This window comes from Hevea brasiliensis, chromosome 12, assembly GCF_030052815.1.
Source record: "Hevea brasiliensis isolate MT/VB/25A 57/8 chromosome 12, ASM3005281v1, whole genome shotgun sequence".
In the NCBI taxonomy this organism is placed as follows: Eukaryota; Viridiplantae; Streptophyta; class Magnoliopsida; order Malpighiales; family Euphorbiaceae; genus Hevea; species Hevea brasiliensis.
In genome coordinates, this window is record NC_079504.1 from 36,350,556 (window position 1) to 36,364,059 (window position 13,504).

Here is a 13,504-nt window from a genome sequence, read left to right on the forward strand (position 1 = left end):
ACACTGTGTTTAATAAATTATTTGACTAAATTGTGTTATTATGAGTTTTGATATTTGTAAAATGTGATTGGGAAGTATTCAAATTGTGTTTCATCAATGAATGATTTATGTATTGCATTTTAAATTTTTATTGTGCACCACTGAGTATTTTATTCTCAGCGATAGCTTATTTTGCTGTCACAGATAAGAGCAAGGAGAAAGCAGCAGAGTGAGCTGCTATCGAATTGTGGACCACATCAATCATTTTGTACGGGTATTATTTTATACCCTTATAGTTAATTTTAATTTAAATATAGGAATGTTGTATGTATCAATGTAAGTTGAGCAATTGTAAATAAATTATTATAATGTTATTTTGGATTTCCTTCTGTAAATTAATATTAGTACATGTGAACTTCAAATTTTATGCTTGTGAATGGAGTTATTAACTATTTTGAGATGATGAATTTTGATTTGGATTGTGGAATTGTTTTGAAGTGAATCGAATTGAGTTGATTTGTGAGTTATTGGAGTATGGGAGTTGTGGAAAACTTTTGGAAGTGTTTTTTTTTTAGGTATTTGAAGAACGGTTTTCTCCAAATACAAACAGAACTCTGTCAAAATTTCTATAAAATTTGCGGCAAAAGTAAAATGGACAAAAAATTTTACTAGTCTTTAAGCTTTGAATAAATGGTTTTTAATTCCTATCAAAATGCTCACCACTTCCAAAATATAAGAAAATTGTTTTAAAATTCCTTGTAAGGTACTTAATGAGTTATCGGTAGGTGAAGTTCGGTAGTTCATTAAGTATTCTACGCCATGTTATGCCTTACCTATGGTGTGACACGGATTCTGGTAGGAGTTCTTGTTTTCCCTGTGCTGTCATTCTCTCCAGCTGGTCAACATTCTCTTTCAGCTCCTGATAGAGAGCAACTTGTCTTTCTTTTTCCTTCCTTTCTTTAGCACATTCCTTCAGAATATCGTTGATAAGCAGTGCTTGTTCCTTCAGTTCAAGCTTCTTCTTTTTGCTTTCTTGTCTATACTCTTCCATGAGTATCTCCTGATATTTCATTTTCTCCTGAAGCTTGCTATTTTGTACTTCTGCTTCTTTTATTACAGCTTGGAGAGAGCTTTTTTCCTTTTCCCACCGTATATCTTGCTCTTCGAGCCCCATCTTTTTGGTCCTTGCCTCTTCTCTGAGCCTTCTTACTTTTCTTTTGAGGATCTGCTGTTGGTCCTCCAACTGTTTTATTTATTCTTGCAGTTGCGAGTTTTCGGTGTTTGCCTTTTGTAGGGAGTTGGCTAAACGATCACCATCTTCTTCTGAAAGGACATTTCGGTGAGGGTTGCCATCTTCGAATTTTGTTGGATCTGCAGTCAAGTGTTCTTGATCCCTATCAGCCCTCCATTTAAGATAATCGCCGGTGGCACTCGGGCCTTTAGGCGACCTCTCCATCAGAGTGATGTTTTCCCAAGATCTGCGAGCTATTTTCAACCCTTCCTCTTCCTTGAGCTCATGGTAGAAATGACCTTGGTGGTATTCTTCAATGTTGATTCTGAACTGTGTTGAGCCGAATTGTCTCATTACTAATGCCGGAGTGTAACTTGTGTATCCAGTCACTCCGATTAGGGATACTGATTGATTACCCCCCGTGCCGACCAAAATGGATTGACCCGACGTCCACAATTTCCTCCAGCAGTAGTCATGGCTGTTGAAGCTCAAAATCCATTTTTGCCACTGCGGCTCATCCTTCGGGCTGATTACTAATCGGGTCATTTTCTCGATGAGAGGCTGGTCAAGGTACCAAGTTAATCCCTTCGTCTCCACATGACACATATAACTAATGATCCAGAGGTGTAATAATTGAGAACAACATTTAATGGATCCCTTGCCTTGTTGTCTGCAGTAAGTAAGGGTTAAGAAAGTCTTAGCAAGAATTGCCGGTACTGGATTGACCTTCTATTTCTCTACTGCCCAGAACATTTCCACAACGCCGCAGGTTATGATTCCGGAAGGTCCAGGGAACAAGATCAGGCCGTAGATTGCTAAAGCGAGCATCAATGAAGCTCGATCCCACTGTTCATCTTGGATGCATTGATCCAACCACTTCTTAAGATAAGTCCAATACCATCCATGCGTGTTCCCTTTGACAGTTTCCCTCGCCTTTGCTTCTTTTGGTGGAATCCCCAGCATATGTGCGAACCGTTTCCAGGTCTGCCTAAGCTCGAGGTGCAGGTAAATCCGATTCTGTGCCGCATAAGAAGTTTCTAGCAATGCTTGATATTCTTCCATAGTTGGAGCAATATCGATATCGTTGAAAGAGAACACCCCATACTTAGGATTCCAAACTGGCAACATGGCCTTTAATGCCGAGACTTGAACTTTAACTTGTATCAAGGTTGCGATCCTCCCATATCTCTTCTCAAATTGTGCTTTGACCTGATCGAGAAATGACTTCCAACCATTGGCTAGACCCTCGAGACTATTCATTCTGACTTCAATTTTGCTCAAGTCCAATGGAGGTAATGAGCTAATATCACTTTGTGGAGGCACTGGACTATGAGGCGGTTCGGGCCATGGTTTAGCATTCTGTTCTGATTTAAGAACTTCTTCTGCCGACTGACTCGAGGATGCCATATTAAAAATGATGCTTATCCTTTTATAGACCATATTTTGGTGATGCCTGCAGGAAAGACTTGTTAGCAGGATAAATTCAGGTAGTCTTGAATTATATTGTTGACTGAGTGACACCTACACATTTATCAAAGTAGGAAAGTGTGTAGGTTTTCTTAACAGTATGATTCAATATTACCCTTAAAAATAAGAACAAAATAAACACAAGCGGAATAGGGTAAGAGTAAGTATGCCCCTTTTGTTCCAAAATAAGGAGAGTCCTAGTATTGGCTAGGTGCTACCTAATTGGATAGTTCTATCTTATAAGGTAGCTTGCTACGGCTTCCAGCTATCGTGACAGTTTAGCTCAAGGTCTAATTTTCTAAAAGCCACAGGTTCCGAAATTGCCCCTACTGTAAACAGTAGAGCCCCATTCTATCCCCCATGATACTGTCGGGAAAGTTCCACGGGTATCACAATAGATAGAACGAGTTTCGATCTGAGCAGAAGCCTTCACGGATACTAACGGGGTAAAACCCATGGGTACCGCTACATGACCCCCTCCTACTTTCCTAAAAGTGTAAAAAAGCCTGGGTATAGGGCTGAAGTGTGTGAGGACATTATATGAGTGTTTAGTGTGTGAAGGGACACCTTTACCTCTTCCCAATACAGGGGGATTTTTATTTTTCCTTTTAAACGAAGAGCGCTGTAGGAAGTAAAACAAGCAAGACAAGCAAAACAGTTAGCAGGAATAACAATAATTAACGTATAGAATTTTGCGAAGTGAGCCCACCTAACTATGGTTTGACCACAAAATTAAATCTACTTTTGGACCTCTGGACCAGGGTTAAGTCAAATATCCCCAGTGGAGTCGCCAAGCTGTTGCAAGGTATTTTACGGTCGCCTGGACGAACCCTCACCGAAGTGGGAAAGAGTAAGGAATCGCCACTTTAATTTTGAGGGAAATTAAAGAAAACCATTTGTGAAAAGAAATTGAAATGAAGCCACTTCAAGAACAGATATTCTAGGTTCGGGGTCCGTAAACGGGTGGGGAAGGTGTTAGGCACCCCACCTCGTCCCTCGATGAGGGTAAGCAGATTTAATTTCAAGTTCTTTATAAACTAAAATTAATAGTTAGGAGGGTTCGAATGAAAATGTTAATCCTTTTGGTAAAAGGGAATATTTGATTTTTCACCAATTCGGGCTACCCAGATACACGAATAAATGAGATGAACCTTAGTGAGTTGCTGTTGCGTATTAGTTTTATTTTAGGGGGGGGGTCATTTTATGTATTTGTTAAAATTTGATTTGAGAATCGGATAAGAACTCTCCTCCGATCTCCTTTAAATGTTTATGAAAATTTGGGTTGAGAATCGGATAAGAACTCTCCTCCGATCTCCTTTAAATATTTATGAAAATTTTGGGTTTGAGAATCGGATAAAAACTCTCCTCCGATCTCTTTTAAATATTTATTAAAATTTTGGGTTTGAGAATCGGATAAGAACTCTCCTCCGATCTCTTTTAAGTATTTATTAAAATTTTTAGGCTTGAGAATCGGATAAGAACTCTCCTCCGATCTCTTTTAAATATTTATTAAAATTTTTAAGCTTGATAATCGGATAAGAACTCTCCTCCGATCTCTTTTAAATATTTATTAAAATTTTTAGGTGAGAATCGGATAAGAACTTTCCTCCGATCTCTTTTATTTTAATGGGAGTCGGATAAGGACTTTTCCGACCTCTTGAAATTTGATTACAGCTACACATCACAAGAGCCTAAGACTAAGGGTTCTGGCATTCAAAGATACCGGGGATTGGGATAAGGCTTCTTTTAACTCATTGGTACCTTGTGACTAGACAGGGGATACCAAACTGAATTTTACCGACCTCCTGTGTGGTTGCCTTACCAGTACCTTTTGATACCCGATCTATTCCATTTATTTATCTGAGATTTGGTTTTATTCCGCCTTATGACGTTTTACCCAATTATCTTCTGTGTTAGTCTAGTTATTCAACTTTACTATTTTCCTGACTTGTTATTCAGACCTTCTATTATTTTAAAGAAACGCTTAAGATACAGTTGCCTACATTTTATCCAACTACTTATACGCTACTCGGGACTAGAACTCTTGCATTTAGAAGTAACAAAGATTAACAAAAGAATGGACTGATTAGCAAAGAAGTAAACTCGAGAATAACCTTCTTCGCGTTTTTAACGCAATATAAACTTGGTGAAAATTACAAGCATAAAAATAAAGGAAATACGTAAAATAAAACGAGCACTTGATAAAGCAGCGATATAAGCACTCACCTGTATGGAGCCGAATCTACTAAACTAACTACGGAATCACAAAACGTAATAGGACTGCGGGCTGATAGCCTGAGGACTAAGGTTCGCCTTAAAATGAAGGATACTTTGCTAAAATGCAGTCAGGTCAAAATAATAACCGAGTTTGAATGAAGTTGAGCTTGGACAACGGGAGTGGAAATAAAGATAACAAAGACAGAAAGTGAGAGTGTCACAGGATAATGAATGAACTGAAAATGGAGAGTTTCAGTATTCAAAAATCCCTTTGCAAGAAAATACTTTAGAAAACTGGTTTCAAAAGTTTTTTCTTATGAAAGCTTAAAAATAGTAAAGTAACTAACTGAATTAAGTTTCAGAGTCCTTCCGCTATAGTCACTAATTTTTTTTTTGTCCCCCTTTGAACAGTTTTCATGCAGGTATTTATAGGAACCGGGTGCTCTCCATGAAGGGTCCGGATTTATTTTGAGGGAGATGGACGGTTAGGATTTTAAAGGACATGATCTGAGGATCAGGATTTAAAGAGAATCAGAACGAACGGCTGAGATCCCTTTCAGAACATTTGTCCTTTCTCTCTTCTAATCTGACGGCCCAAAATTTTCTTGTCAAGGGCGATCCAAGGGCTGGGAGTGAAAGGCGCTGGTCTTGTCGTCTTTTTCTTTGATCCAAGGGCTCCGGGCTCGTCCTTACAAGTAAGATCAACGGTGGAAATTGGAATGTACAGCACTGTCATGACATACTCTGGCACATGTCAGTAATGCGGGTGATTCTGGGGCGTGCGGTGGAGATTTCGTCTGCTACGCTTTAACTACCTCGGCTCTGATTATGACGACAGTTAGCGAAAGTTGTCTTATTCCCTTTGTTTTTCGACCTCCCCTCCCTTTCGATCTTTCTAACACGATCCTTTTCCGATCTCTCATGCCGGGCTCCGCTCTTCCGACCTCTCCAACTCCGATCTTCTCCTTCATTCGGTCCGGTTCAGTCAAAGCATTTATTCCTTCGATTTCCGAGGCATCTGCTTCATTTTCTGCTCGCAATAAATGCTCGAATTTTCCCTATATATATACCTTCAACCGGGAAGCCCCCCGTATTTGATTTTCTCCTCTTCCTTCTCACATTTCCTGTTCTAACTGCTCCGGCAGTAGTCCCGGCCATGATAGTGGCTTTTGATCTTTTTCCGATTGTTCTTTTTATTCCCCGACTGAAAATTTACGATCCCGGTGATCGGAAAATTACGATAACCTTATTTGATGACAGTGAGAGAAACGGACTAACTTACAGACCTGGATCGAGGACTTCGATCGTGTCGATCTCGAATCGTTCGACCGATATAATCGGAGAACTGACTTCGGACGAGAAGACTGCTAATATTCCCCTTAACATTGGTGACTGCGCCTTGAAGTTCATTTGGCTTCTCACCACATTGGGTGTCCCGACAGCGGCTCGGTTCTGAGCAATAACATTGATGACGACCTCTCTCATCCTCATGAGAGCTGTAAATCTGTCCGATGTCGATGGCTGGCCTAACACATCTTTTGATTCAGCCATGAGACTAGGCTTTGACATAGGTCTTTATTAGATGGGATGTACTGCCGATCTCTAGAGATCGCCCAAATGATGTAATTTGACTTTCGATGTAACCCGATCTCTAGAGATCGCCCAAATGATGTAATACGACCTTTAATGTAACCCGATCTCTGGAGATCGCCCAAATGATGTAATTTGCCCTTTTTATAAATAAAATTTATTTTGTCAATTATCATTTTTATTATTATTGCATTGATTATTTTCTGATCTCTGATGTGTTTATCCGATCCGGTTCCCGACTGAACAACCCTTAACCGATCCACCTTAATTCACCGATCTGTAACTAGTCGATCTCTATTATTATGGAATTTCTGGAATATTCGTAAGACGTGTCAGAAAAGCTGACGAGTCCCGCTAACCGATGCACCGCCTGGAACACTGTGAGCATTAAATGCTCAAACGGGTATAAATAGGGGATGGGTCTGCTAGTTGCTCTCTTATGTCATTTTCAGCATCCCGCGAGCGATTCCGAAATTCTCTCGATTTCTCAAGTTCTTCCAACACCGATCAAGCCCCGGTAAGGGTTTTGATCCTTCTTTTAGTTTAAATTTTCTATTTCCTTTGAAAATGAGCGGCGCCGAGGGTCAGAGAGCGGCAAGCCCCCCTTCTGTTCAGATCTCGTGGTCGTCTGATGAAGTGGAGGTGGCCGGACTAAGTGTGCGACCTGAACCTCCTAGGTCCTCTGTTCCAGCTCGGGGGCTAAGAGCACCATCAAGGCATGTACATTCTTCGGGGAAAGAAAATCTTCCCATCGACGAACTGCCATCAATCCTTCAAGAAACCGACCTGCAGTCGTTCAGCCAAGAGTATAACATTCGGCCTGATTCATACGAGCTGATTAAGTGTCACGGTGATCTTCGTGCCGATCACTTCTTCGAGGAGAACGATATGATCATGGTATATGAAGAACAATTAAAAGCCGGGCTGCGGTTCCCTCTTGACGACTTCTTCAAGAAAGTTTTAAAATTTCACCAAGTGTGCATTGCCCAAGTTCACCCGAACTCATGGCGGATCCTAGTAGCCTTTAGAGGCCTGTGCCGAGCTAAGGGACTCAGTCCTACAGCTAAGGTATTCACTGAACTACATAGGTTAACTCGTCGAAAGGACGATGAGTATTGGTTCTTCCAGGCGAAGCCACATTGTGGGCTCTTTACAGATCTGCCCTCCTCCCTGAAGAATTGGAAAAATCGCTTCTTTATTCTAAGGAGCAAAATTCCGAATGGCTTTGAGGGTTTCCCTCGCAGCTTGCTGCACCAGGGCCCCTTGCTTCCGAAGCGCATCACCCTGAATAGGGAAGAAGGCCTGATGGTGATGGAACTGAAAGATCAGGCGGCCAGAGAGAAGTTCTCTTGTTTGGATGTAGTGACCGCCGAACTGCATCACTGGACAATGGAGTTGATTACTGGCGAAGATCGCGGGCTTCAGCTCTCTGACCTCGGCATCGGTATTTTCTATATCTCAGATCTTTGGGCCTTAGCGATCTCACTAACCTCTTCTTTGTGCAGGTATGGCAAGCGGCGAGGCTTCCAAGGAAAGCCGAAAGCGGAAGAGGGAGGTCTCCCAGAAAGTGCGGGAGATGAAGCGCTACGAGCTGCTTCAAACGCCTAGCCATGATCCCGGAGAGATGCAAGGAGGCTCGTCTCAACCCTCGGGACTGCCAGTCATAGAAGTGGTCTGGTCTCCTCCTCACCAAGAAGATCCACCTCCACCTCCTCCAGTCACTTCAAGTGCGGAAGAGGGTCCTTCCCAACCTCCTGTGAGGACCCTTTCCCGTGGCACTCAAGTTCTGATCCACTCGCTGGAGAAGAACCAGACTATTCAGGGAAATTCAGGCTTGGCCAAGGTCTTGGGGGCCTCGATCTGCCTTCAAGAGGATCGGGATAGGTTATCCCTGAACAATCTTGATGACATCCTGACCCGGACAATGAGCCTGAACGTGGAGAGTTTGGTGAACCAACACATAGTCCGGGAGAAGGCTCACCGTCTGAGTAAGGAGGTGGAGAAGATGGGTCACGAAGTGGCTTCCCTCCTATCCCAACTTTCATCTGCTCAGAACTACATATCTGAAATTGAGGGGCGAATGAAGTTCTACGAGGATAAGCTGGCCGAGCAAGCTCAAGTTCTGGCCAAGCGAGCTCATGTCCTTGAAGAAGTTCGAGCGCTCCGAGCCGATGAAGTTGCTCACCTCACTGAGGAGCTCAAAGCTAAAGAAGAAGAGGCGGTGACAAGGGAGGCCAACGCTTATGTGAACGCTTATAGGGATCTCTTAACCGAGCTCAAGAAGCGATATCCCGAGGAGGACTTCTCTTAGATGGTAGATCTGGCTCCCCAGGACGAAGGTGAGGATAGTGAGGAGGAGGCTGAAGGTGAGAGAGGGAGCGACCAAAATGTAGATCAGGCTGGGGGTGATCCCCCAGCCGAATGACCTGTATAAATTTTAATATGAAATGAAATGAAATTCCCTTTTTGTTCAATGATTGGATGTGATCGGAAAGTCTTTAAATTGCATTAGCACTTGATTGTCTGAGCATATTAGAACCTCAACTAAAAGTGATTTTTAATCTAAGTGTAAGAGGTCGGAAAACACGATAAGCATGAGATCGGCTGAGAACCAACGCTAAACGGGACTTGATTAAAATTGGAAATTTGACTTGAACACTTAAGATCGGGATCATCATTAAACCGGATCGAAACCTTAACTTTATTATTCCCAAACTTTTAAATGAGAGATCGGCGATAAGACTGGTGGCACGAAAGCCTAATGTTGGTTCAATCTCGTTTGACAAGAAAGATCGGAAATATAATTGACTGATCAGGGGACTTGACAATTGGTTTGAGAGATCGGTGAGGCTTTAAATGATATGGGAACTTAGAATTGATTAGATTCCTTTTGAGGAGAGATCAGAAATGTGGTTAGTTGGCAAAGGGAGACTGTGTTGGGGATCGGCTTCAAAGTTTATTGGTTTCGGGGATCGGCCAAAATATGGTGTCGACAATGCAAAATCCTGCAAGTGAACGGATCATTAACAAGTATTAAAGTGATGAGTAGAATATCGTTCCCATGATAATCGTGTTGAGTACCAAACTATAGTGATTTTAATTATCTAGATGGTTTAATTTGAGCTAAGATTAAATTTAAAAGCAATTACTAAATCCTAATTTATCAAATAATAAGAATTAAAGAAACTAACAACTAATAGATAAAAGATTCTAGGAATAGGGTTTCACTAATCAACTCACAATGACCCAAGATTTAATCACTCAATCATGGATGACATTGCTTTGAAGGTGAATTATTCTAAAATATCTAATGTCCTCTCTAAAGGCACAAAAGGCGTGTTAGAATTAAAATCATACTTATTTTCTTGGTATCAAGATAACTGAAACCCATTAGGTTCTTTGATATTCAATTGACCTTAGAAGGATTAAAGCTTATCCCTAAGTCACTAATTCCTAAGTTCATATTCTAGAGATCCAATATCAAACTTTATCTTTCTATCCTTCGTTCAATATCTAAAATCATGCAATTATGGAGTCCAAACATAATGCAAGTATTAGGCACACTAGAATTGAATCAAAAGCAAAGATCAATCCATTGATTAAGTAAAATTAAATTAAAACCATAGTTGAAGTTGAAGAGCTATATCACTAACCCTAGAATAAACAAAACTAATTAATCATGGTTGAAATTAACAACCAAGTTCATCAAACAAAAAAAGAAGACATGAGAAGAAATATAATTAAAGAACCCAAAAGATATTTGCAGCCTTGATGTTATGGAACTTCAACTTGAATCTCCCCTCGTGCAGAAAAAGTGAATCTTCTCAAGGTTGATCTCCCATGTGAGTCTCTGGGAAGGTAAGATCTATCTCTCTTGTGTATTTAGTACTCCATATATATGTTTCTTATATGAAAACCCTAATTTTAGAGTCCTAGGAGATTTAGGAAACCCCTAAAAATGAGAAGGAAATAGGAGAACTCGCACCTAAATTTCTGTCTTTAGAGCATTACATAGATCATGTAATTTCTTCAATTTACACAGGTTTGCACCATGTAGTTTTCTGCTTTTTAAAACTTTGAATTTTCATTGCATAGAAAGTTACAATACCATGATCCGTGTAATTTTGCACAACCCATATAATTTATTACACAGGCTATGTAATTCTCAAAGACTTCCAAAACTTAAAATTAAAACTTTATCTCCTTTCAAATCATATTCATACCTTCCTAAACTATCAAACCTTACCTAAGGAAATCCAAAAATCAAAGAATTAGACTGAATTAAAATAAAACATGATGAATAACTAAAAACACATAAAAATTGAATGAAAATGTAACTAAACATGTATAAAGCACATCCATTGAGTATCCCAATGGTTGTAAGATCGCTAGATGTGAATAAAGATCATTTTAGTCCTTGAGAGAATGATGAAAAACTTCTTAGTCTTGAAGTACTATTTCTTAGTGCTATAGGGGTATTAATGTATCTTGCTAATAATACACAATCTAATATAACATTTGCTGTCAGTTTGTTAGCAGATTTAGTTCTTCTCCAACAAGAAGACATTAGAATGGAGTTAAGCACATATTTCGATATCTCCGAGGAACAAATGATATGGGCTTGTTTTATTCAAATGAATCTAGATTACAATTAATTGGTTATGCAAATGTAGGATATTTATCTGATCCACATAAAGCTCGATCCCAAACAGGATACTTATTCACATGCGGAGGTGCAGCTATATCATCGTGTCCAATAAAAACAAACTTTAACTGCTACATCTTTAAATCATGCAGAAATAATTACAATGCATTATAAGGCAAGTCAAGAGTGTGTTTGGCTAAGGTCATTAACCCAACCTATCCAGGAGATATGTTGCTTACTTTTAGAGAAAAAGATTCCAATAACATTGTATAAAGACAATACAGCTTTGTATAGCCTAGCTAAAAGGAGGATACATTAAAGGAGATAAAACGAAACATATTTCACCAAAATTCTTTTTCACTTGTGATCTTTAAAAGAATAGTAATATAAATGTTCAACCAATTCGTTCAAGTAACAATCTAGCATATTTGTTTACTAAGACATTACCGATTACAATTTTTGAGAAATTGGTATACAGTATTGATATGCGTTGACTCAAGAATATTAAGTGATGTCGTCATAAGGCAGAGTTAAAATACACACTACTCTTTTTCCCTTAACCAAGGTTTTGTCCTATTGGATTTTCCCAGTAAGATTTTTAATGAGACAATTTCCAATTTATATTATAAATATTGTACACTCTTTTTCCTTCACTAGGTTTTTTTTATCCCAAGTTTTTTCCTAGTCAGGTTTTAACGAGGCACAATATTAATGGACATCAAGTAATAAAGTAATAAATGAATGTCCATACCACCACCACCACCCCCCGTAACTTTTATCTCCCAAAATAATTATATTTGTAACTCTCTTTAAATGTTGAACAGCCTATAAATCGAGGCTAACAAAAAAGCATAAAGGATACACAAGAAATTGAAATTCTTTTCTTTCTAAAAAGTTTTCTACCTTTTAAATTTTCCTTTATATTTTAGTTCTTAATATATTTATCACAGTTTTATTTTATAACAGATTTATTAATATTTATTTATTAAATATAAATGAATTATTCTTAATATAATGCCATATACTGTTTATTCAGACGACATTTATTTGCATATATTTATATTTGTTAACATGCAATAACTTAATTAGCTCATATTTTACAAATTTTCATGATTTATCTCTTGTAAATGAAAAAGAAATTGTCTTGACATGAACAATTTAATCAAATGATAGTAATTAACATATCTTTTTATAAATAATAATTAATATTTTAGAATGCCTTCCTTTATTTATTTATTATTATTATTTTTAAATCCAGTGTGCCTTTGAATTTAACAAGTAGGAGATTAACTGCTAACCTCTTTAGTTTATTCGGTTAATCTTATCGGTCAAAAGAAAACTCTTGTAATGTATTTTTGTTGCGTTATATACATGTATATTTTGAGTTTTTTTTTTTTCTTCATTTTGATTGGACCAATTAACACACATATATGTACATAAATTAATACTTATTTATAATTAATTATGACATTAGAAATCTAATCATAATAATTATATCATTAAATACTGAAATTTCATTGTATATTATTATTTTTCTATTTTGTGTTTTCAATATTTAAAAATCTATTTATTGCAAATATTATTTTAAGTAGATGTTTAATATTTTCAATTATTACATTACTTAATTAATTTTCCTAATTATGCAGTGCAAATTGAATTATTGACTATAATTAGAAATTTATTAGCCTCTTAAAAATCTTTGAACTTTTTTATTTTAATTTTTTTTTTAAAATGATTAATTTATATCAAATTTAGTAAAACGAATCAAAGTTATTTCAATAAATCAAATTTCACTAAGATTTTCTATTGAGAAGAAATTTCAATGAGATTTTAATGATAAAATTTTGTACCACAATTAATTATCGTGTAGAAGCAAATCAACTATTTCTCTCAAAGAAATATTTAATTTTAAAATTAAAAGAAATTTTAGGTCAACTTTAACGGATTTTTTTTTCCATAGATAGGAGTTAAAATATTATATTAATTATAATTAAAAGTAATCTTAGTTAAAGTATAGTTATGAACATAACATATTTAGAATAAATAAATTTTAAATATTAAAAATGCAAAATACAAATATATTTATAAATATTGAATGTTTGTCACATATTATTATTTTTTATTTTGTATTTTTAATATTTAAAATTTTAATTATTATAAATATTAAACATTAAAATGTTTTACTTTAATACGCGAGACAAATTTGTCAAATGGATATATACTTAATGAAATATAAAATATATTTAATGAAATATTTAATAAATTTAATATAAAATATATAAAAAATATAATTAATGAAATATTTAATTAAATTAATTTAATAAATTTAGTATACCATTTTATACTTTACAAAAGTAAATGATAAGAAGTAAAGC